Source organism: Marmota flaviventris, chromosome 5 (assembly GCF_047511675.1).
Source record: "Marmota flaviventris isolate mMarFla1 chromosome 5, mMarFla1.hap1, whole genome shotgun sequence".
In the NCBI taxonomy this organism is placed as follows: Eukaryota; Metazoa; Chordata; class Mammalia; order Rodentia; family Sciuridae; genus Marmota; species Marmota flaviventris.
The window spans coordinates 117,288,699-117,312,281 of record NC_092502.1 but is presented as its reverse complement, the minus strand read 5'-3'; the positions used below and the strand labels follow the sequence as shown (position 1 = coordinate 117,312,281).

Sequence of the window (23,583 nt, the reverse complement as noted above, 5' to 3'; positions counted from 1 at the left end):
TCTAACTCCAAAATTCTAAAACTGCTGTTTTTCTCAGAATTCAGAGGAGTTTGCAGGTGTGGTCAACTGTCACTTTGGAGGCAATGAATAAAGCCACGATATTTGCACCAACGTGTAGTTCCCACTCACATGCTTGGTCACGTGAATTGGTGTGACCACTGGGACTTAGGAAGCAAGATGGATGCAGAGGCTTAACACTTGCTGGCACAATGTTCCTGGGGAAAGTGTTGGAATCCAGGCGCCATGCTATGAGGACCCCAAGCCTCATGAAGAGGCCACATGAGGTGAGCCAAGCCATTCTGGCGGCTGACACCAGCTGGACAACCAGCCTACCGCCAGCGCCAATTGCTAGTTGTGTGAAGGAGGACCTAGGACACTGTAGCCCACTTGTGTCCCCAGGTGGCAATAGCCCCAGCTGACATCCTGAAGAACAGAACCTCCCAACTGAGCTTAGTCAATCCACAGTCATGAAAGATAATAAAACAATTATTTTAATGCACTTTGTTTTGAGGTGGTACATTACATAGCAACCACTAACTAAAACCACTAGGATACAAATTAAATGGTTTTGGACTTTTGTTAAGAGTAAACTGTCCAGGAAAGACTGAATAATGTATATTTTTCACTATGTAAGTTTTACTATACTGAGAAACATTCAAATAGTCCAACTACTTTAAAATAGACTCAAAATACCATAGCAGGATTCAATAAATATTTGTAATAGATAAAGATGTTTCCTCTTCCTGAAAAATATTTTGCCTCTTTACCTTCTCTTGAGAAAGTAGAGTTGTTCAAATGCACAATCAAATAAAGGTCACAAGGAAATGATATTGCTTTTCAGTCATTCGCCCTGACACTTTGTTGACAGCTCTCAGAACATTCCCTCACTACTGATAATCCATAAAAACAATTTTCAATCAAAGTAAAGACTTTAAAATAGGAGTGTAGCAAGGTGTCTGGTAAGGCAGAACTTTACTTTTTCCTGATAAATAAACTGTTGACATTCCGAGCTAGGGAGAAGTGGGTAAATTTGTATGAGACTATGAGCTTTAAGGTAAAGGGATGTATCTTAGTCCTTTGGGGCTTTATAACAAAACACCACAAAAATGATAAACAGCAGAAATGTATTTTTTTTTTTTCTCTCAGTTCTAGAGGCTGGGAATCTAAGATCAAGATTCCAGGTTTGACCTTTGACTGGGGGCCCATTTCCTGATTTATAGAAAACGCCTTCTTGCTCTGTCCTGGCACGGAAGAAAGGGGTGAGGCAGCTCTCGACAGCTTCTTTAATAAGGGCACCAGGATGCAGGGATGTGGTCTGATTGTGCCTCCACCAACAAACTGTGTGTTTGGAATCTTGGTCCTTGGTGTGGTGATGTTGGAAGATAGTGGAACCTTAAAGAGGTAGAACCTCATGGAAGATAATTATGTCATTGAGAAAAACTACCCTTGGCAAGAATTAATGTAATTTTCATATACTGTGCTATTTCTCAACAGAGTAGGTTGTTGTAAAAGAGCAAGACTGGACTCTCCCTGGTCTCTGGCTTCCTGATTCACCATGTGATCTCTCCCTCTGGCATACATTCCCATCATGATATTATATGCCATGAAGTACTTACCAGAACAGGCACCATGCCTCAAAAACTGTGAGCTAAATAAACCTCTTTTCTTTATCCATTACCCAGCCTCAGGTGTTTTGTTATAGCAATAGAAAATGGACTCATACAGACACTAATCTCAATTATGAGGGTTCTCATTTCATGATCAAATTATCTCCCTAAAAGTCCCACCCTACCAACAAGTGGGTGGTTTGGAATTCAACAGAGGAATTTGGGAGGAGCATGGATACAAACTTTCAGACCTTAACTGGATGAGACCTTCAACCCTTATCCAGGAGTTTCAAAGTTCTTGAAACCTGTCAAGGTGTCCTTGATCAAGGTTCAGTGGCAAAGACAATGAGACTGATAAAATAAAATCAGCACAAGGAATAGAAAGAGAGTAAGTCAAGGTGCCATCTCCTGTACACAGTCAGGTGGTCAAAGGAATAGTGGTTCTGGACATACCTTGTGCTCTAGGGAAGCAACTGGGGAGATGAATTTTTAAAAATTGGTCTAGTTAGATACCTGCTGAACTTTCATGTGAAATTTTTCTGGCCAGTCAAGAATATGAGATAGAGGGGGATCTTTCCTAAGGTCTGGAGGAACCAACCTCGGAGAGGGAGCTCGAGGCATCAGCCCCTTTCCTCAGACACTGTCACACTGACATCCTGGGTGTGATGAGTCAAAGGGCCTTTGGCCTCTCAGGTTTTGCTGTGCCTGCAGCTTGGTGATGCATTTACCCAAGAAGATGCAGGTTGCCAGTGGCAGTCATTAACATGCTCTCACGGTTAGGGGGTGCATCTGAGCTCCGGCTCTCGCAGCAAGTTGAACACCAAGGCTCCTGAAGATTGTCACAGAAAAGTGGAAGAATGAGTGAGATGACTTTAGTCCATTCAATCATAACCCTAAAAAGAGATGTGGTTTTATTTCAGACCTCTAAGTGAGTAAAGCAGATGTATTTTGGACACTTCAAAACACCTCTTAGAATATCTAAGTTGGGCATAAGACATAGGTGGACTTTAGTGAATGCTTCAGGCACTGTTCTAGATTTTTTAGTGTATTTTTCATTTAAGTCTCTCATATAATTATGCACTAGTATTTCAAAGGGGGAAAAATAGCTGAGGCACAAGGGAGGAATATCATTTCCTAGGTCACCAATCAGTAAGTGGTGAAGACAGAATTCACACCCAACACGCTCTGAACAGCTGACCACATTTCCTCCTTCCTTGACACCCCAAAGGTCTGTGCTTTGCTCTATTGTATTTCAGAGGGCACATCACTACGGAAATCCACGATGAACATGCAGGTAAGGGAGAACCATCTCTCTTTAAAGCTCTGCAGTTAGTATCTCAGCTTTTTCTGTATCTTCCATTATAATTTAACTAATATAGTAAATAATGTTATCACGTGAAGATAAACTGTTTTATGCACCTAACCAAACGTAGGACCCTCACTAGAATTTGTTCCATGCTAACCCACACTGTAGATGGAATTGGTGCTTTTGTACCAATGGAATTGACCCTGCTGTGTAGACAAGGCTCAGGACTCCAGCTCTCTAATTTCTCCAGTCTGGTTCATTTCGCCTAGCACTCTGAAATCCAGCTCCCTACATGCTTTGGGCTCTACATGTATATTGTTATTATCAATTAGTGGCAGTATTTGCTATTGATATAGCACTTCATATTCGTAAGTCATTTCCTTTGGGTGTTTGTGCATGGCTGGTCTTTACAGCCACAGATATGTTTGCACTGACATCACCTTCCAAGGATTATTCCTATGGGTTAAATGATTTGCTTATGGCAATTGCAGAGGAACGTGTTATAGAATACATGATTAGCAATAAAGAGAAAGAAAAGACACCACAGGCTTGCTGCTTAGGGCAGTCCAGTGAAAGGCTGAGAGCCAAACAACTTGACTTTACCTGCTTCTATTTATGATCATAAAAGTGTTATTATTAAAGATGCTATTTTACATTTTATAGCTCCTGTTCGGTTGGAGTGATCCCAAAGGATTTTGCAAACTCTACGTGCATGGCTTCAACATTTCACATAGGCATTGCTCTTTCTTCCCCCACAAGGAACCTCTTACTAGGGAGGCAGAAACAATGATGGTAGCGGTAGTCAACAGATGAAGGTAAATGTGGTCATTATAATTTTACCCTCAACTCTGCCCAGTGTTAAACAAGAGTCTTGTCTTGGCCCGCAGGATCCATTCCGATTTCTAGAAAGAAAAGGGGGTGGCGGGCAGCCCAGCATCTATTGGCAAAGGCTGAGTGCCTGCCTGTTTGCACCACCGGGGACAATTAGAGCAAAATGAAACTGTGAATATTAGTAAGGGAAAGGCTGAAAAGAATTCCAGCTAGAAATCTTAAGATCTGTTCCTGTTCCTTATAGTGAAATATAGATTTTAATGCCCTAAAGACACTAAAACCATAATGCCAACCCTCAGAATGTGAAACACAATAGAAGCACAGGGCAAGGTCAAAAGGATGGAATTTGGAGATGAGTAGCAGGTGGAAATAGGAAAATGGTCGTGTGTCGGGTGGAAGCAGAGGAGTCTCGAGGCTAATAGTCACATTAACAAGTTGAAGCAAGCATCAAATTCCGGCGTCCCTCAGCCCCAAGCCCCAGAAGCCCAGGTACCTTGCCGAGAGCACGCTGTCCTTGGGGCCTGCTTCCCGTTTGTTATTAAGCCCAGCTCTCTGTGGACCCAGAATCTATTTCTTGAGAATCATGATCATCTGCTTGAATTAGAAGGAGATTTTCACTTACCTGGAAATTCTAAAGGCTGTGTTCAGTACTAAATATTGCTAGGCACCAGAGGAGCTCAAGAAATATAGGTTTCCTTGTTTTCTCTTCCCCCTGAAAAGATCAGTGGGTTAGATTCCACACAATTTGGTTGTGCTGCAATTTATTCCAAATCGTTTGAGTTATTTAACAAATACTTTTATGGCACTTAGCATATGCTAGATAACTATGCTCAGAACTTAACTATTTATCACCCATGTGATCGTCACAACTACTCTAAGAAATAGGTACTACTCCTGGACAGATCAGTAAATTTACAGATGAGGAAAACTGAAGCACAGAGAAGTTAGATAATTTGCCTGAATTCTCACAGCTGATGAGTGGCCAAGCCAAGATTCAAATTCAGAGAGTCTGGCTTAAGTTGTTGTTTTCTCCACTGTTTTAGTCAGCTTCCTCCCTGCTGTAACTAAAACACCAATTTTAAGAAGGAAAAGTTTGTTTGGGGGCTCGCTATTTCAGAGGTCTCAATCCATAGATGGCCAGCTTCATTCCTCGGGCCCTGAGATGAGGCAGAACATCATGGAGAAAGAGTATGGCAGAGGGAAGTGGCTCAGGAAGCGATACCAGGAAGCAGAGAGAGAGAGAGCCCCTCTTACCATGGACAAAATATAAACCCCAAAGGCATGCCTCCAATGACCCACCTCCTCCAACAACACTCTACAGTTACCACCCAGCAAATGCCTATAGGAGAGTAATGTGCTGAATAGATGAAGGCTCTCATAACCCAATTATTCCACCTCTACACTTTCTTGCATTGTCTCACACATAAACTTTTGGGGGACACCTCAGATATAAACCCTGTAACACCTTGCCGCAGTCTGGCTGGGCACAAATCACGAGCCACTCAAGCAGGGACAAACTTTATTTCCAAACTCCACCAGCACACTCCCCAGGAACTTTCCCGAACGCCACCCACGCGGCTCCTCCAGGAACACACCACACACCAACGGGAACTCCTACCACCGGAACTTCACCAACCAACGCGAACTCTTCAGGAATCCCCACAAGAGCTCAACCGGAACTCAACAGGAACTCCGCGAGAACTCAAAAGTCACCATCTTAATGGCTCACTGGCGTCACCTCTCAACCACTACTTCTGGCAAAAATGCCACGAGTCATCCCGACTTGGCTGTGGCCCTCAACAACACCCGACAAGAGCAACTTAGAGGAGGAAAAGTTTATTTGCGGTTCATAGTTTCTGTTTTTTAGACAGCCAGTCCAATGTTCTGGCCCAAGGTAAGGCAGCACATCACAGGAAGGACACCTCGGAGGGAAGCTGCTCACTTCCTGGCAGCTGAAAAACAGACAGAAAGGAGGGGCTTCAGGGAAGTTGCACCCTTCCAGGGCTTTCCCCCAGTGACCCTCCCTCCAGCCATGCCACACCTGCCTCCAGCTACCACCCAGTCATTTAAAGGAGGATGCACTGATTAGGTTACAGCTCTCATTATCAGATTATTTCACCTCCGAATATTCCTGCACTAGCAGGACCTTTTGGAAGACGCTGAATATCCAAACCATAACAATCACTGTGCTACCATGCCTTTCGTCTATGTGATAGATTTTGCTTGCAAACTTTGAGAGACAGTTTTCATGAGAACACCAGAAAAATATGGTCAAAGCAAAGGGCAATAAAAATTTACAATTCAAGCAAAGAATAGAAGGAGCCACCAGAAGTTGGGGGTGGGAAGAATGTGAAGATGGCGGCCAAGTGTACACAAGCCTCACTTAGACATGAGGAATAACTGGATTTCTTGGGACCTGTTGCACAGTGTGGTGAATATGGTTAATAATAATGTATCATATATTTCAAAAATCACTGAGTAAATTTCAAATGTTTCCACCACAAAAAGTGATAAGTATTTGAAGTGATGGATGTTAATTAATGTAATTTTTCATTGTTTTCATAAATAATCTTACTTTGTACCCCATACATAGATACAACTATAATTTGTCAATTTACGATGAAAAATAAACTTATTGTTCAGGAAAACAAATGAATATGTTTATAAATTGTTTTCATCAAAACCTTGTTTGAAACCAGTATTTTATTAACCTTAAATTCTAAGATATTTTCCTCCTAAAGGAAGGAGTCATGCATTCTGAAGTGGTGCTTCATTTCTATCTTTAACAACAGCTTTCAGGCTCCAAAATATGGGAGTGGGTGAAGGTAGGAAAGTTTGGGCTTAAAAGGAAGGAAAAAAGCAAAGTGAGATGCATGTGGTCCAAATCCTGGCTTTGCCACTTACTCTTCATATGAGTTTGAGCAAAGTTATTAACCTTTCTGTGCCTCAGTTTCTGGATCTGTAAAAAGGGGTGATGATAGCACCGACCTCACAGGTTGTTATGAGAATTGATTGAGGTAACTCATAGAAGGTATTGAGAGTGACTGGCACATCGTGAGCACTCCCAATAAGTAGGTTATTCTCTTGGGAAAGCGGGCAGGGTATATAATGAGAGTAACATAGGAGACCTAAGGGTGCTGGAGCCATCTCTCTTAGTAGTTCCCTGGGAGGTTCATATACAGTACCTACATCCATGAGGATGACAGCACGGATGGACCAGCTTGCTGATGTGACATACTATTGAGTTTCTGAAATGTCCTCACCTGGCCCCAGAGAGCCAAACTCAGCCAAACCCAGGCCCTGCACGTCTTTCTGTGCACACTCATCTGAGGTCACACCCAAGGCAGGACTGCAACTCAGGCAGCCAATTGGCAGGGCAACTGGTGTGGTCTGCAGAAGTGGGACCTGTATATCTGGGAGAAGTAGCCTAGACTCCAAGGGCACCACACCCAAGGTGTATTGTGCCTCTCTGGGGAGCAGTGAGTAGAGCCCAGCCTGTCACTTCTACTTTTGAATCTCTATTTGTCCTTTCCCTTTTTTTTTTTTAAATTAGATAAGTGATGTGTGCTTGTTGAAAGCAAATTGAAACAATGCAGTAATAATACAGTGAAAGAAAAGTCCTTTCTTACCTCTTTTCTTTGTCACACTCCCCCCGAAAAAAAATAGAACCCCAGTTAGCAATTTGGAGAATTCCTTATCATTCCGGAATTTGGTATATCTTTATGTAGACATGCACACACACACACACACACACACACACAGAGAATATTCTCCTCTTACACAAAAAGGTGGACAGGGGAAACTACATTGCTAAATTTTTTTTTGTCCCTTGTTGTCTTAAACTCCATCATGAACACCTTTCCAAGACAGAACACATAACTAATTTTTACAACCTGCATATTTTCCATTGCATACAGTTTCAAATCTTATTTTACCATGGCCCCTGTAAGAGTCATTTTGGACTTGTTGTTATTGTTGGTTGGTTTTATCTTCATTGCATTCAATGCTCCTGTGAAAATCCTTATAGAAGTGTTTCTACAAGAATGATTCCTAGTAATGTAATTGCTACATCATTATATATGTGTGTGTGTGTATATATATATAATGTTTTCATTTTATATTAATACTCAAAATTAGGAAGAATTATTTCCTGAATAAAATCTAAACCCCTGTTCTTATTATTGTCAAAAAGGAAAAGGTGATGCATTTTTGCATTTCAATTTTGCACTCCAAAGAAAGGGTATTGATGAACACTTCTTTGTTTTAAATTTCTTATTTTTCTGTTTTTAAATAAAATTTCTTTAATTTATGCTTTGGAGAATACAATATTATGATAAAACCATGAGGGAAGCCACATTTTGTAAATTAAAGTTCAAAAGATCAAAGAAAGACAAAATAAAACACCTCCAATTTGTGTTACGTGATATTGACATGTTCAAATCACAGCATTGGCAGCTTCATATTTCTTTGTTGTGATTCTCAGAGTTATTCTAAAAGGTCGCTTAAACCCCAGACCATACTGAATCAAAATCTCTGGGGGTGTAGCTTGTGTTACAGTTTTTAAAAGTTCCCAGATGATTCTCAAGTACAAGAACAGCTATTGCACTTGCTAATTTTATAATTTCCGAAATTTTAGCAATAAAGTGCAATTGTTCTGCAGCATTACAATAATAAAGAAACATTAAAGGGAAGTTGTAAATTTAGTCATTTCTAATTAATTTAGTCATAATTAATCATTATGCAAAAAAATAGAGGAAAAGGAGAAATATTGGGGAAAGATGTTGGCCAAATTATTTTGTTATATTCTGTGCATGTATGAATATGTAACAACAAAACCCACCATTATGTACAAATATAATGCACCAATAAAAATATGGAGTAAATAAATGAAATAGTTATTTGTAACTTGGATAAGAGTACAGGCAGATATATGGTTTGGGAGAAACCAAGTGATAGAATAAGCTATATTAAAGAAAAGATGGGACTCAGATAGAGCCAGGCAAGGTTAATGCACATGGTTTGAATCAACTGAAGTTTTTCAAGTCCAAAGTCATGAGAAAAAAAAAATTAAACACAAGAGCTCTTCCAGCTTCAATTTTAAAGAATAGATGAGCACTGCCCAAGAAGAGGCAGATAACAAGCCTTGGTAAATGGTTATTATGGTGATAGTGAAACCACATCATAAGAGATGAAAAAAATCATAAGAGATTATCGGTATAGAAGGAGGTCAGGCCAGCAGCCAGCACCAGTTCATGTCAAAGTCAGAAATGATTCATAAAGGCATAAAAGGTACTTGTGGAACAGGGACTTACAAGGGACAATGACAGAATCAAAACCCTAGCCCTCTTCTGCATAAGGGATGGATAGGTAGGTGTCCTTTACCTTTTTCTCCCACTAGATACTTTGTGTCAAATGAAAGGTCAGTTATTTTAAAACCACAAAGAAGACTTTACACCACTGTGTGCAAGTGTAATGGAGTCTTTTTATAATAGTTAATGAACACTGCGTTTTAAGTCAGTTTGTAGCCTGTACTCTGTATCAAGCAAATCCTGGGTGATTAAACACTTAAATTTCTGTTTTCTACACTTCAACTTCTTTGTTAAGACTTGGGTATGGTTATAAGGCTTAGAAAACTAATTTGGTAAAAATCCAACAATGGAGTCAATCACATTCGAAGAGTAGAACAGCACCTGGTGTCCTAAACTAGAAAACAACAATCAGAATAATAAAACAGACACCCTGAGTGTCAGCAGCCCTGAGCTCTGTAGGGACTGGGCTCCAAGGCCACAGAGAGGAATATGGGAGCTAATCAAAACCATTCAATCTAACTTGAAGAATGAAACCAAAGCCTGACAAAGGACTTTGTGTAATAGCAAATAAAGCAACATAAAATAGTAATATCCAACTGTGACTTCCAAGACCATCAAGACAGTGGAAGACCCTGAAAAAATACTCCTGCTTAAATTTCCTTCAAGCACGTGTGCTATGAATCAGCCTAGGAACATGACATTAGATTGTAATTTGAGTGGTAAAATTATACACACTGCTTTCCCTGGAATGGTGTTAAAAGCTTATGAGCTGTTGTGCATGTCTTAAAAAAAACTTAAATTTACTATAATTTTTTTATATAGTCTTAGAAGCAAAATGAGACTAGAGCAAGAAAAAATTGGAGGATTCCTGTATTAGGAAAAATGAGCTAGTATTTCAGAAAGCACTAAGGTTACTCTTTCAATGGAGAAAGTTGCCTGGAAGGATATATGTAGAAGAAAATACACAGAAAATAAAGCTACAAAGGGACCTGCTACAGAGGAAAAGAAACAAGGTGACACGTGTAGGAGGAAGAAAAGTGTCACAGAAGTGGAAAGCTTTGAAGGTAAAAACAAGGGTGACTCTCATGCACATAAAGGAGGAAACCCACAGTACACGTGTGGTAAAAATGTTTTCTGATATTAAGTGACAGAGGAAAGAAAACAGGGCAGGGAAATGTTATGTAGTGTACATTCTAGACAACTTAGCTCATATCTTAGTCCTGATTTTTAGTTTGAAATTCACAGCTTTTCAGCTCCTTTGGGACAAGAGCTAAAGAGAAATTAAACTTTTAGTTTTGTGTTACTATATAAAACTACCTGATGCTGAGTAATATTTAAAGAAAAGAGGTTTATTTTGGCTTATTTTGGCTTTCAGTTCCAGATGCTGACACCGTGCTATTTGGAAGTCCAGTGTCTGGTAGGGGCCCCTGGCTGCATCACAACATGGTGGACGGCATTGCATCACAGGAATGCATTTAAGAGAGTTTACATGGTGAGAAAGGAAGCAAGACAGAGAGCCAGCTTCACTCTTTATAACAAATCATTCTCCTGGGATCTGATCCACTCCTGCAAGACCTAATTAATTAACAGTCATGACCCAATCACCTCCCGCTAGCCTGGTTCACCTTTTAACAGCATTAACAGAGAGAATCAGGTTTCCTGCCCATGAACCTTTGAATGACTAACCATATCCACACCATAGTTCCAAAAACTGGAGAAAAAATTTAACAAGCATACAAACAAATAGTGACTGTTTCTGCTCCCTAACCAGTGCCCGTTTACTTTAGCCACCATGGCCACACAGCTATTTGCAGCAAGTTGCTGGATATCTGTGTGGACAATTAATCTTGATTCAGTCCTTATTTTCTTTTCTTTCTTTTTCATTTTCCTTTTTTTTAAATTATTCATCTAATTGGACTAACCATAGGCTGCTGACTTGTATGTTTACAGACATTAATACCACCTGGATTGAATTTCCAGACTTCAGCAATATTCAGTCTTTAGCATCTCAATACACCTTTGTGTATTACCTTTCAGGTAAAAACCTGTGTTATAAGTACAAACTTCTCTGAATGTCAGGCCAGATCTCACTCCAAATTTGTAGATCGCAGATGGTAATTAGAATATGAGTTGGGGGAAATAATGGGAAGAAAAAGACAAGATAGTCGAGAATCACATTTGCCCATCTGCCTTTAATGTCTAGTAGCATCCATTTACAAGGATCGTTTTTCCTTCTGTATGGGGAAGAAAGCAGCTGTACATCACCAACCTGGACCAAGCGAGGGCAGAGCAGAGAACTGCCAGGTGAATTAGAGCAGATGGGCAGAGGATGTGGCTTTCACATGACATACTTCTTCCCCATTATTTTGCTTATTGCCTTCTATTTCGTATATTAAATCAAAGACAAGGGCACCCTCATTCTACAGGCTTGGGAATGGGGTTCCACATGTTGAACCCTACTGGATTGCTAGCACAGCCAGCCAGTTTTTAATGGGGGAAAGACACAAGAAGGTCTAAGAACTATTTCAGTCCTTTACTCTAAATGAACATTCTTTTTTCTTTTCCTCTGCACTATCATGCTATGGTACTTTAAACTTCTCCCATCATTAAGCCTTCTGAGTGAAATATTGAACTGATTAATGTGGCATTTTCCACTAAACTGTTTCAGGAAATGTTGCACCTTACCAGTGGGATGCTTTTGAATAATGTAATCTCCTTAGTATAATTAAAACTAAGTTCTGAAGTTAGTACCTTTTCTCCCTGGAGGCACTCATCAAAATGTCAAGTGTGCCTTCTAGTAGAACTGCAATCCCATAGTACAAACAAATATATTACCCACTGCTCCTCACTAGCAAGAGACCCTTGTTCCTTTTTTTTTCTTTCTTTCTTTTTTTTTTTTTTTTTTTTTTTTTTTTGTCACTTCATTTCTAATCTGAGCAAGCAGCACAAGAAATATGGTCTCCAAAAGCCACTGGGCCCTGCATCCTGAGCAGTGTTCTGCACCAGCTGCCTGGCTGGCATTTCCTAATATTTCACTTGACTATTTGTCATTAACAGATGAACTTTTTTGTTGTTGTGTTATTATTGATACATAGAAAACAGGGTGGATGTAAAAGTCCTTCACGCTTTTCGGACTTTCTCTTGGTTTAAAAGGAAAAGGAAAAAAAAAAAAAAAAATCAGGAATGCAGCGCCCTCTTCTGGTTGAGAAGTGTTTAGCGCTCTGTGCAGACCTGAGTGGCATTTTTGACCGGGTTTTGGAACTGTTGGGTATATAGTGAATTACAGATGAATAATCAGCATTGTTTTCAACATAATCCCCCTCTCCCAGGGACAGCCTTATAGAGCTGGTCCCAGGTACCCAGCCTGTAGGGCTCTGGAGGAGTGAGGTGGGCGGGGTATTTCCCGGGTAAGCGGGAATGATAAAAATGGTGTCAAGAGTCTGGCCCTTCTCTGGAACATATATTAAATCAAAGACAAGGGTACCCTCATTCTACAGGCATAGGAGACTTCTTTTTGTGTGGATATCAGAGAGAACCTGATATCTCTCACCAGTTGTTGTTGTTTTCCTCTAGAAAAATTTGAGAGGATGTCAAAGGTTTCCAAATAGCAGCCTGTTACTTTCTCATGATTGTAACCACTCTAATGTTTTACTTCCTGGAGATCATATTAGAGTCTCCCCTAGAGCCCACACCTGCCTTTGAGCAGCCCCATCCCCAAATAAGATGGCCCTGCCAGTATCCATCTGGGAAGGAGGTGGGAGGAAGTGACAAAGGAAGGCACAGACACTCGGAGACAGAAGGAGCCCAGCAGGAATTTGAAAGAGAAATATTCAGTGCTGGAACGTGCTTCTCCCCAAATAATGTTTTCATTCCCTAAAAAACATGCTTCTTTCCAGTCTGAAGGCCAGGCTGGCTGCCACTTCTCTTCTCTTTGCCTGCCAACTAGTCATTAGCAAACAATGAGTGACAGGGCGGCTGCACAAGAGAAAGAAAATGGGCATGTAGCAGCACATTTGCTGAGATGGATGTCGTGGAAGGCAAAGTATGTGAGTGTCAGGTTGGATGCTGCCCTCTCAGGGAGCTTCAGGCTGAGGAAAAGGTGAAGCCAGGCACAACTGAGACACACAGTCTCCTGGGCAAGTACACCTGGGGACATGTGTACCTGCGAATATGTGCAACGAGGTGTGCCTACCTAGGGCAGTGGCTGGGGCAGGATATTTCCTATACTTAGCCGATCACAAATATGCTTGGAGCAAATAATTTAAGAGAGTTGTTTCTAGAACATCCAAGCTAAAGTTCTTTGGATGAGAAGCTCTCTTTAGCATAACTTAAACAAAAACACGAATGTTTCAGAAAGAAATGTTTCTCAAAAAATCCAAGGGCAGAAATTACAACAGGGCCTGGGCTGCTTGTGTATCTGGAGCCAGGGAAGTAAAAAGCAGTTAACACCCCAGGCAGCTGCTCCTGCTGTCTGCCTAGCTCCAGCCCTCCAGCCCCGCATGCTTTCTCGGCCCTCAGCTTTGTCCCTGCTTTTTTCTTCTTTCTTCAGTCTCTCTTTAATATTTATGTAGCCAAACATCGTGACCCCAGCCCCAGAGTTCAATTGTCCTCAGTTCAAATAACCCATAAAACTGAATGATCTATTCATTCCCATTCAGAATCCCCAAACAGACTATTTGCTCCATCCCCTCCGGTTCACCTGTTTTACACGCAGCCATGATAAGAAGGTAGAGTCGTCGTGTGCCATAACATGGCTATCAGAATTCACCCTGTGCTTGGGGAGAGAGTTCTTGGAGAAAAGGGTCACGGACTGGGAAAAAGTTCCAATAAAAACACACTTTTCCATTTTACTCAATGATCTCGGAGCACAGCAGAAATGGTTTGGTGAAATGGCAGAAATGATGATCAGGATTTTTGGAGGGGAAAAAAGGCTTATTGGAACTTTTCCTATTTCTGAAAACTTTTAAAAGGGGAGGAAGGAGGAAAAGATACCAAACTTTATTCTATCATATAGTGGAAAGATAACTAGTTTGGGAGCTAGGATCTGCAGACTGACTGTTCCTGGATCACCAACTCTGGCTGTGCAAACAAACTGTGTGATCTCTTAACACAATTTTCACATCTATGAATATGCAATTACCTTAGTTGCTCTGTGTCAAAGGCTGTATAACAGCTGTTGTCCTTATGAGAGTGAGTAGGGACTAAGCAGAGCTTTGGTGTTCTATGGCTAATAAATATAGATCATCTAGAAATTGGGGCTATATTACTCTGGAAACAAGAAAGAAAAACAATAGGCTTGCTCCATCAGCAGCAGCCTTACTTCAGGCCCCTGGAAGAATTGAGCTGCAAATTCTTAGAGTTAAATCTGACAGAGCTAGTGAGAAACTGATGTGACTCCATTTTTGAGAAACCAGCCTCTACCTCAGAGCAAAGCCTGTCCAAACCCTTGTCCTTGGAAAAACCCACAGAGCACTCCTAAGCACATACCCACCCTGCTGAGTTGTTTGTCTGTAAATAACAGGAGAGATCTGCAGTGCCAGGTGTCCCTGACTCAGTCAGGCTAGGTGAGGACCCATAGCAACCCCCTAGCAACTACCAATCAACATGAGATAGGGAAAATACCTGGGATGCCAGATGACCCCCCACTAGTTTATGGTGGTTGATAACATGTTGGAAAACCATGTAGTTTAGCATGTACACCCCTCGTGGCCTAAACCAATCAGTTCAAAGGAATCCCCCTCTTGTACTAACCAACACCCTTACCCAACTTGTTCCCGCCAGCGAATGTGCTAATCAATGTTAAGAGTTGTTGTTTGACTTTCCTGCGGTAGGGAATGATTTGCTGTGTGATGTTGTGACACATAGAGTATCCCCCCAAAACCTATGAAATCTCACTGAACAAAGGACGGGACTCACTCCCGGGGACCGCTGCATCGGGATCGGTTGTGAGTTCAGGCTTGAGCTTGCAATAAAGACTCTTGTGTGATTGCATCGGATTTGGCTCCTGGAGGTCTATTGGGGTCCCACAAATCTGGCATTACACTAGAACACTCACTGGGGACATAGTAACAAAAATGATGCCAAGAATTATCTTGGTGGGTAAAATAGGGAAGCTCCCACAGTGTTCAACTGGGTCAGAAATGTGAAGTTCAGCAAATGATGTTTTACACCATTGGGTCAAGACTGATCGCTCTCACCCAGGATGTGGTGGAGCTGCAGTGGAGTGACACCTTCCAACCCCTATGATTCAGCCTACGTGGTCCCTCCCTCCTCTCCAAGCTTTCAGCCTCCGATCTTCTGGAAATGACATTCCCAGCAAGAGAAACGCTCTTCTGGCAGGCACAGCTCTCCAAGTTTGTTGTGAAGATCTAATAAGATAATGGATATAAAATGTTTTAAAAACTGTGAAGTACTAAACAAATGTAAGTTAATATAATTATTATGATTAACAATGTCATAGAGGGGGAACCATTAAATCAGTCAAGCAAATTGGCACATGTACTTAGTACCTAAAATAATCAAGCAGGGAGCCTAAAAGCAATTTGATAATCTTCTCCTTTCAAGTTCCTTTTTATTAAGCTTTTGTGAGTCTGTGCATCTATAAAATCAGAAGATATATTTGGCTCCAAGCTTTCTCAGCTTAATGGGGGGATTTCTTCTTCAGATTATTCCTTTCTCCAAATTCTTACAAGGGAAAATACTTGTTCCCCTCTGGGACACACACACACATGCCACCATTACAGAGAAGTATCACCTCAGAACTGGCTTATTCTGGTTTTGTTCTTTGAGATTGCTTGCAGCCAGGATGGAGAATTTAAGTGTGGAAGAGGTGAGAGAAACAGAGAAAGAGACAGATAGAGATATGGTGGCAGGGCACAGAAAGAGACAATGACTACTGTGTTTTCAATGGGTCATCTTGTCTGTTCAACAGAGATTAAATAAAAGAATAGCAATTAGTTCTTACGAAGGTCCCTGAAGGGCAATTATATTATATTCAAAAATAGGTAACCACACGTAAGAACCATATTCAGGTAGCAACAAGGACAACCTGAGGTTCTAGGTCAAAAATAAGTTTTTTTGTTGTTCATTTGTTTGGGGTTTGTTTCTTCAAAAGTAAAGGGAATGAAACCCAAATTGGAGGGCTATGGTGGAGCATGGAAAGGCCTTTCCAGTCAATTTGTGTAAGGTGAGATAGAAATTAGAAAAGAGTTTGTTTAAATGAGTGGAGTAAGGGGATCCTTGACAAACCACATCTGTGTTCTTCATGAAATAGAAGATAATGGAACCCAAGAGAGGAAAGCAGAATCTATTACTAAATATGAAGAGGACTGAGACCTAGAAAAGGAAGGTGATCAGCATGCTGGACAGAGAAAATGTTACCAGGCCCAGGGTAAGACTTCAGAGCTCACGAGGCCTTTTGCCTTAGATTGTAATTAGAGTATGCTTACCGGCAGGGTTTTATATTTATCTGTGATTCCTAAAATGATGGCCTTCTAGTCCCATGCACTAGATCATAGCAATGGCCATTTTGGACCTTATATTCAAAAAGTGTAATTCAATATTATTAAGGTAAACAGGAGGCTGGGGATGTGGCTTAGTGGGAGAGCACTTACCTTGGCATTCATGAGGCCCTGAGGTCGATCCCCAGCACCATCCAAAACAGACAAACCAGAAAAACAAGAAAGTAAAAACAATCTTAAGAATTAGCTTTTAAAAAATAAAAACTCTGGTAACATTATACTTTTCATCTGGGCATTTTGACATTTTTAGCATTACTACTCTTTTCCTTATTTTCCTCATGGATTTTAAGGATGAAACCCTTAGCTCCCCCCTCACAGGAGTACTGGGGAAAAGAAGCCACCTAGAGCTGGACCTGAGGGTTAGGTTCCAGCTGTATCTGACTGTGAGACCCTGGGAAGTCACTGCCCATTTTCAAGCCTATGGAGTGGGAGTGGTGATACATATCCTTACTAACTCCAGGAGTGAATGTGCAGGACAGCAACGTAAAACATATCAAGCCCACACAAGTAATAAGCCAATTTTAGAGACCACAGACTTACAAGAGGAACGGCTTACTACCATCCCGACTCAAGACTCTCAAGACTTTTAAGATGAAGAACCTGGTCTTAGTTCAGGTGGCTCTAACAAAGTACCATAAACTGGGTGGCTTATAAACTACAGAAATTTACTTCTCACAGCTCTGGAAGTTGGAGGTCCAACATCAGGGTGTCGTCATGGTTAGGCTCTTGTGAGGGCCCTCCTCTGGGTTGCAGTCTACCATCTTTTCATGTATCCTTAACATACAGAAAGACAGGGAGAGAGTACTCTGGGTTCCTTTAAAAGGGCACTAATCTCATTCATGAGGGCTTTGCCCTCATAACCTATGTACCTCCCCAAAGCCCCACCTCCTATTATTATCACACTGGGATCAGGATTTCAACATATGAATTTGGGAGGAACAGAAACATTCAGTCCATTGCAGACCTTTTCTCTAAATAAAATCATATGTAAATAAAAACCCAGAGCTGTTTTGTTAAAGCAAGGAAAGGGGAGTTCCTAAACCCAGTTAGATTTATAACATAACGTGCCCTCAGCCCCACTTCACCACCAGCAGAGGGGAGGATGTAGCCTTTGGTATTACTCAGTGCACAAATTTTAAAACTCACTGATCTATTCCAGTCTCCATAAATTACAATCGAGGGAACCAGAGTCACAGAATGAGTTACAATTGGCTCTGCTATAAAATATATTTCTAGAACACCAATTAGCTTATCCACCATTGGTATATAGGGGACTTATGTCAGCAAAATATGGAAGTCATGCTCAAACAGGATTTTTCAGAGACAAAGGGAGTTAGACTATCAGGAGAAGGTAAAGAAAAAGCTCCTTGGCCAGCTGCTATACAGGCAGGAGCCCTTTTAAAAATAAAGAAGTAGAAATAAGCTCCTGCCTGGCTCTCCGCTGTGGCAGGCTACGTTTCCTCCTATGCCCACCTTGCTAACAGCGCCATTAGCGCAGAGCTCCACCCACACTCTCCCAGGGCCCCTAGGTCATCTTTCCCACTCTGTTGTTTTTGCACCTTCCCCTGATGCAGCCTCTGACATGCTGAATACCTGGGTCTTGCCAAAACTCTCCTCAAGTACTGTATTAGTCTGCTCAGGTTGCCATAACAATTTGCTGCGTAGCTCAAACAACAGAAATTTATTTTCTCACATTTCTGCAATCTGAAAGTCCAAGGTCAAGGTGCCAACAGGTTTGAAGTCTGGTAAGGCCTCTCTTCTCAATTTGCAGACAGATATCTTTCTGTGTCCTCACACCCTGCCCCACTACCCCAGGGAGAGCAAGGGAGTGTCTCTTTCTCTTCTTAAAAGGACACCAGTCCTATAGGATTAAGGCCTAAGACCCACCCACATGACCCAATTTAACCTTAATTACCCTCTTAAAGGTCCTGTCTCCAAACACTGTCAAGTTGGGGGTTAGGGCTTCAACATATGAGTTTAGGGGAGGGGAAACAATTCAGTCCCTAACAGGTACCAATTATGATTTCATAGTGTTCCTGTTTGTGTTGCTTAGATTTTGATGGCATATCTCTCATCTTATTTTTAGATAAGTTTGAAAAAATTTTAATGCATAATGTAGGTAAATATATTGGGAAGTGGTCACTCACTCTTGCTTCTGGTGATAAAATAAAATAAAATTGGCACAAATATTATGAACAGAAATTTAACAACACATTTCAAAAGTCTAAATATTTTGTGTATCCCTAATTCAGACATTCCATTTCTAGTTCATCTATCCTAAAGAGAAACCAAACTAGCTACCAAAATATTTACCATAATGTTACAATGTGGAAAAATTGGAAGTCCTATCAATTAGGACCAGTCCATCACATGATAAAATTCTATAAAGCTACTAATATAATAAGTAGAACATGGAACATGGAAATATACATTTAATATAATAATACATAAAAGTACATGCAAATTCTGTCAAGGCAAACCCATATAACCCCCTTTTTACAAAAATATTACATTGTAAGTTATAGATAGAAAACATTTAAAAATTACCTCGGTGTGGTAAGATTAAGGCTAATATTTATTTTCTGTTTTCTGTTTATTTTCCACAATGAGCAAGCATCATGTTCATCAAAAGAATATATAGAGATATATGTGCATGTGTGTGTGTGTGTGTGTGTGTGTGTGTGTTCAAACTGCAGGAGGAATAAATAGGTGCTGTCAGGTAAGTTAGATCCTTAATCTAAGACAACTGTGTATGTCCATCATCCGTTTCTTAGAATCTTCTGCATGCTATGAATTCCCTGAAGAATCTTCTTCTTTCAGATGAAGAAGCAACAGAGGGATTATAACAACAACAACAAAAATCTTTCTAGACAAAGGATCTTTGTTAAACAACAAATCCACCCTTTCTTCCCTCACTCTCCATCACCCCAGAACTCAGGGAATGAAGGGGGAGCCAGCAACACAGCCTCACAGTAATACTTTCCTAACAGAATGTGCTCTGCTGTTTTCCCCAAGTTCAGCAGATCAAGAAGCCAAGGAACAGCCTTAGGACTGTTCTGAAAGGTGATTTTAAAAATCAGCATCATTCTTGTCAAGCAAAGATAGCCTTTTCTTAGGAGACCCAAACTGTTCCTTTAGAGTAGTTCAGGTCTCTGAGGCAAATATGTATCTAGGCGCTGTGGTGGAGAGTATTTGCCAGTGAGAATATCAATGCCCAGGTACACACACAGTATGTGTTTTGCCGTGAATGTTTTCCCAGTAAACAAGAATGGGGCCATCAAAAGAAAGAAACACTAATTTTAAATCAATTAAATTCAAATAGATATGCTTCCTTGGGGTATAGTGCTTGCCTTTTGGTAAGTACACTAATTTTGTAGACTTGTATTATTTACCCACAAATTGTTTTTGAAGCATCTGTGTCATTAAGTTGAAGTCATACTGGTCCCTCCTATAGTTCCTTCCTCGGCCATGAATTATTTTTTTTTTAATTTTTTATTGTTGGCTGTTCAAAACATTACATAGTTCTTGATATATCATATTTCACAATTTGATTCAAGTGGGTTATGAGCTCCCATTTTTACCCCATATACAGATTGCAGAATCACATCAGTTACACATCCATTGATTTACATATTGCCATACTAGTGTCTGTTGTATTCTGCTGCCTTTCCTATCCTCTACTATCCCCCCTCCCCTCCCCTCCCCTCCCCTCTTCTCTCTCTGCCCCCTCTACTGACATTCGTTTGTCCCCCTTGTATTATTTTTCCCCTTCCCCTCACTTCCTCTTGTATGTACTTTTGTATAACTCTGAGGGTCTCCTTCCATTTCCATGCATTTTCCCTTCTCTCTCCCTTTCCCTCCCACCTCTCATCCCTGTTTAATGTTAATCTTCTTCTCATGCTCTTCGACCCTACTCTGTTCTTAGTTACTCTCCTTATATCAAAGAAGACATTTGGCATTTGTTTTTTAGGGATTGGCTAGCTTCACTTAGCATAATCTGCTCTAATGCCATCCATTTCCCTGTAAATTCTATGATTTTGTCATTTTTTAATGCAGAGTAATACTCCATTGTGTATAAATGCCACATTTTTTTTATCCATTCATCCATTGAAGGTCGGCCATGAATTATTGAAGGTGGAAGGCAATGGTGCCATTATTGTTCAGCACTTTGCTCTGGTCAATACACATGCGGACTCCATCATTATTGTATAATAAACTACTCCTGTGTGATGTTCATGAACAGTACAGGGGTTGCTCAGGAAATCAGGAAGCACGTATTTCTGTGGGATCCTCTTCCAATTCACATTAGGACCACTAGACAGAAGGCAATGTACCAAGATCAACTGCTGGCCAGGACATCAGCATGGGCAGGAGAATGGACTCTTCCCTCTGGGGTATTGTCCAAAAGAAGGGACACTTAGCCCTACCTCATCAAAAATATGCCTCTGACCCAGAGTAGCCCCAGTCCCTGGGGTTCCATGGGAAGGAGGAGCAGCAGAAATTGAGTCCTGATAATTCAACCAAATCAAAAGCAGGATCAGCCTCTAGCCTCCGGAGGAGGAAATGGTTGGCTCATTCCCAAGGAAAGAAACATCTTCCAGAGATGACAACCATAACACAGCATCTTAAACAAACATATCAGAGTGGTACAAGGATCCCTGCTAATGGCCGCTCACCTGCCAATGCATGAGTCACTTAACACCCAGTATTTTGGTTTAGATTGGCTGTCACTGTTTTTGTTGTTGTCTGGGGTGAGTTATTAGATGGAAAGCAATTTGGATATTGTCTTCCTCCATGAGATTCTGCAGTCAAAAAGAGATTGATGAAAAGCAGGGGTTTAGGGTGAGTAATTCTGACATAGCCTTTCTCTGAGCAATACAAATGATAAGACTGTTACTTGGGGAAACAGCTGGCCACCAGAGTGATTTCACTGTCTCTGATGGGGAAGGGTGGGCATAAACACTAAGTAAGTTCATAACATTGGGGAATGACTGATGATAGGATGCTACAGAGCCTTGCTTTCTCATAAGGATTTCAGTATTTCCAGAAGCCATGTTTTAATATAGCCCAGGAGGCATCAGGCAACTCAGAAGAAGTCCTTGACACTGGTATAGCACTTTAAGTTTTACCAAACACTTTTCCACTCATTATCCCCACTGATTCTCAAACCTATACTCTGTATAGGCAGGGCAAGTATTCTTGATTTATTAATGAATATCTAAGCTTCAAAGAGGTAAATGGCTTGCCTTAGTTTGCCCAGACAGGAATATGACTTCTAATATACCCCATGCCCACTCCTGGAGGGGAGGTCAGAAGACTGGATGCCCATTATTTGTTTGTAAGTGACTATTTAATGAACATGTGTCCTATCTCAGTTTCCTTTTCTATAAGGTTTGAGATAGTTTCTAACAGTGTAACAAATTCTTATTTTAAAGTACTGGTTATAGGACTGAAACCACACAAATCAGAAACTGCAAATAGTGCTTTAATATGTTCTGTAATCCCAAGTGAAGACAAAAAAACTAGTAACTATCTACTGAAAGGTGATGCACACACACTCACTGTTCAGCCACAGTCTTAATATAAGAAGCTCTGCTATGGTTTGAATCTTTAAGGTCCCCTCAAATCTCATGTGTTAGGCAGTGCAGGAATGTTCAAGGTGAAAAGATTAGATTATGAGAGCTATGGACTAATCAATGGATTAGTGGGGCAGGGATAGCGGAAGTGGGTCCACACTGGGGGTGGGGTCTCAGGCTGCTCTTGTCCCTGGCTGCTCTCTCTGCTTCCTGGCTGCCATGAGCTTCTAAGAAGCTTTCCTCCAACATGCCCTAGTGCCATGATGTTCTGTCTCACCTCAGGCCCAGAGTTGACCAACCATGAACTGAGACCTCTGAAACCGTGAACCCAAAATAAACTTTTCCTCCTCTAAGTTGTTCTTGTCAGGTATTTTGGTCACAGTGATAAAAAGCTGACACAGGCTCTAACTTGATTCTAGAAAACTTGATCTCAATCCTAGATTTTTTTTCTTTTTCTTTTTTTTTGGGGGGTGGGGGTGGGGCAGGGATTGAACCTAGGGGTGCTTAACCACTGAGCACATCCCCAGCTGTTTTTAAATATATATATTTGGAGACAGGGTCTCACTGAGTTGCATAGAGCCTCACTAAATTGCTGAGGCTGGCTTTGAACTCATAATCCTCCTTTGAACTCATGAGCCTCCCAAGCCACTGGGATCACAGGCATTCACTACCACACCCAGCTCCATTCTATATTTCTTTATGAAAAGTTCTGCAAAACCTCATAAAAATTACTTACAAACAACACTACTAACTTGTATTTGTTGGCTGCATTAACAACAACCAAGTGTTTTATGTATATGACTTCATTTGATCTTACCCATGAAGGTAGGTAGAGAGGAGCGTTCTTACCACCTGCCACCGGAGCTCCACTGGGGAGTGAGCACCCTAAGGCTCAAAGAGACCAAGGTGGCACCTTGAGCACACATTACAATTGGAGTTAGAAATCTGAGTTAGAATTGCAAACCACGGGTTGCCACAGCAAGTTTCTGAATCTCCCTAACCTCCAGGAAAAATTAGTGAATTCAAGAGGCACCAGTTACTTACCTGCTGTCTCTCAGTCCTCTATTCACCTTCTCCATTCTGCTGTGTGTAACTGGTGCCAGAGACCCACAACCCACATTTCCCAGGTTCCCTTGCCTCCGACTTTCTATTGGTCCGTGCAAAATTAGAGTGCAGGAGCAGAGAAGACCCTCTTTTTTCTTGCTCTAGCAATGTCTCTGCAGTTGGCTGCCTGCTTTCTGTGATTCTGGCTCCTGCAGTGGGCTTCTCTCCAAGGCTCCAGCCCAGAGCAAGTGGTGTTCCTGGATGATGATAACTTGGCTTCCTTTCTTTTGCTCCTTCAAAACCTGGAAGCGAGATTGATTCCTGAAGTAACTAGTTTCTGGTTTGACCTCTTCTTTTATATATATATATATATTTAGTTGCAGTTGGACA

The 23,583-nt window shown here is 41.1% G+C and overlaps 1 long non-coding RNA gene across 3 annotated transcripts in view; it reads right to left on the bottom strand.

Moving 5' to 3' along the window:
* Window positions 1–5,564: 5,564 nt before the first annotated feature.
* LOC114094988 (uncharacterized) overlaps window positions 5,565–23,583 on the bottom strand; it is an 88,484-nt gene continuing 70,465 nt past the window's right edge. For all 3 annotated transcript variants that reach the window (XR_011707519.1, XR_011707518.1, XR_011707520.1), the window contains 3 exons: window positions 16,667–16,684; window positions 15,251–15,421; window positions 5,565–5,696 (listed from right to left, as the gene is read on the bottom strand). This is a non-coding gene — a long non-coding RNA (uncharacterized lncRNA). The remainder of the gene's footprint in view (window positions 5,697–15,250; window positions 15,422–16,666; window positions 16,685–23,583) is intronic.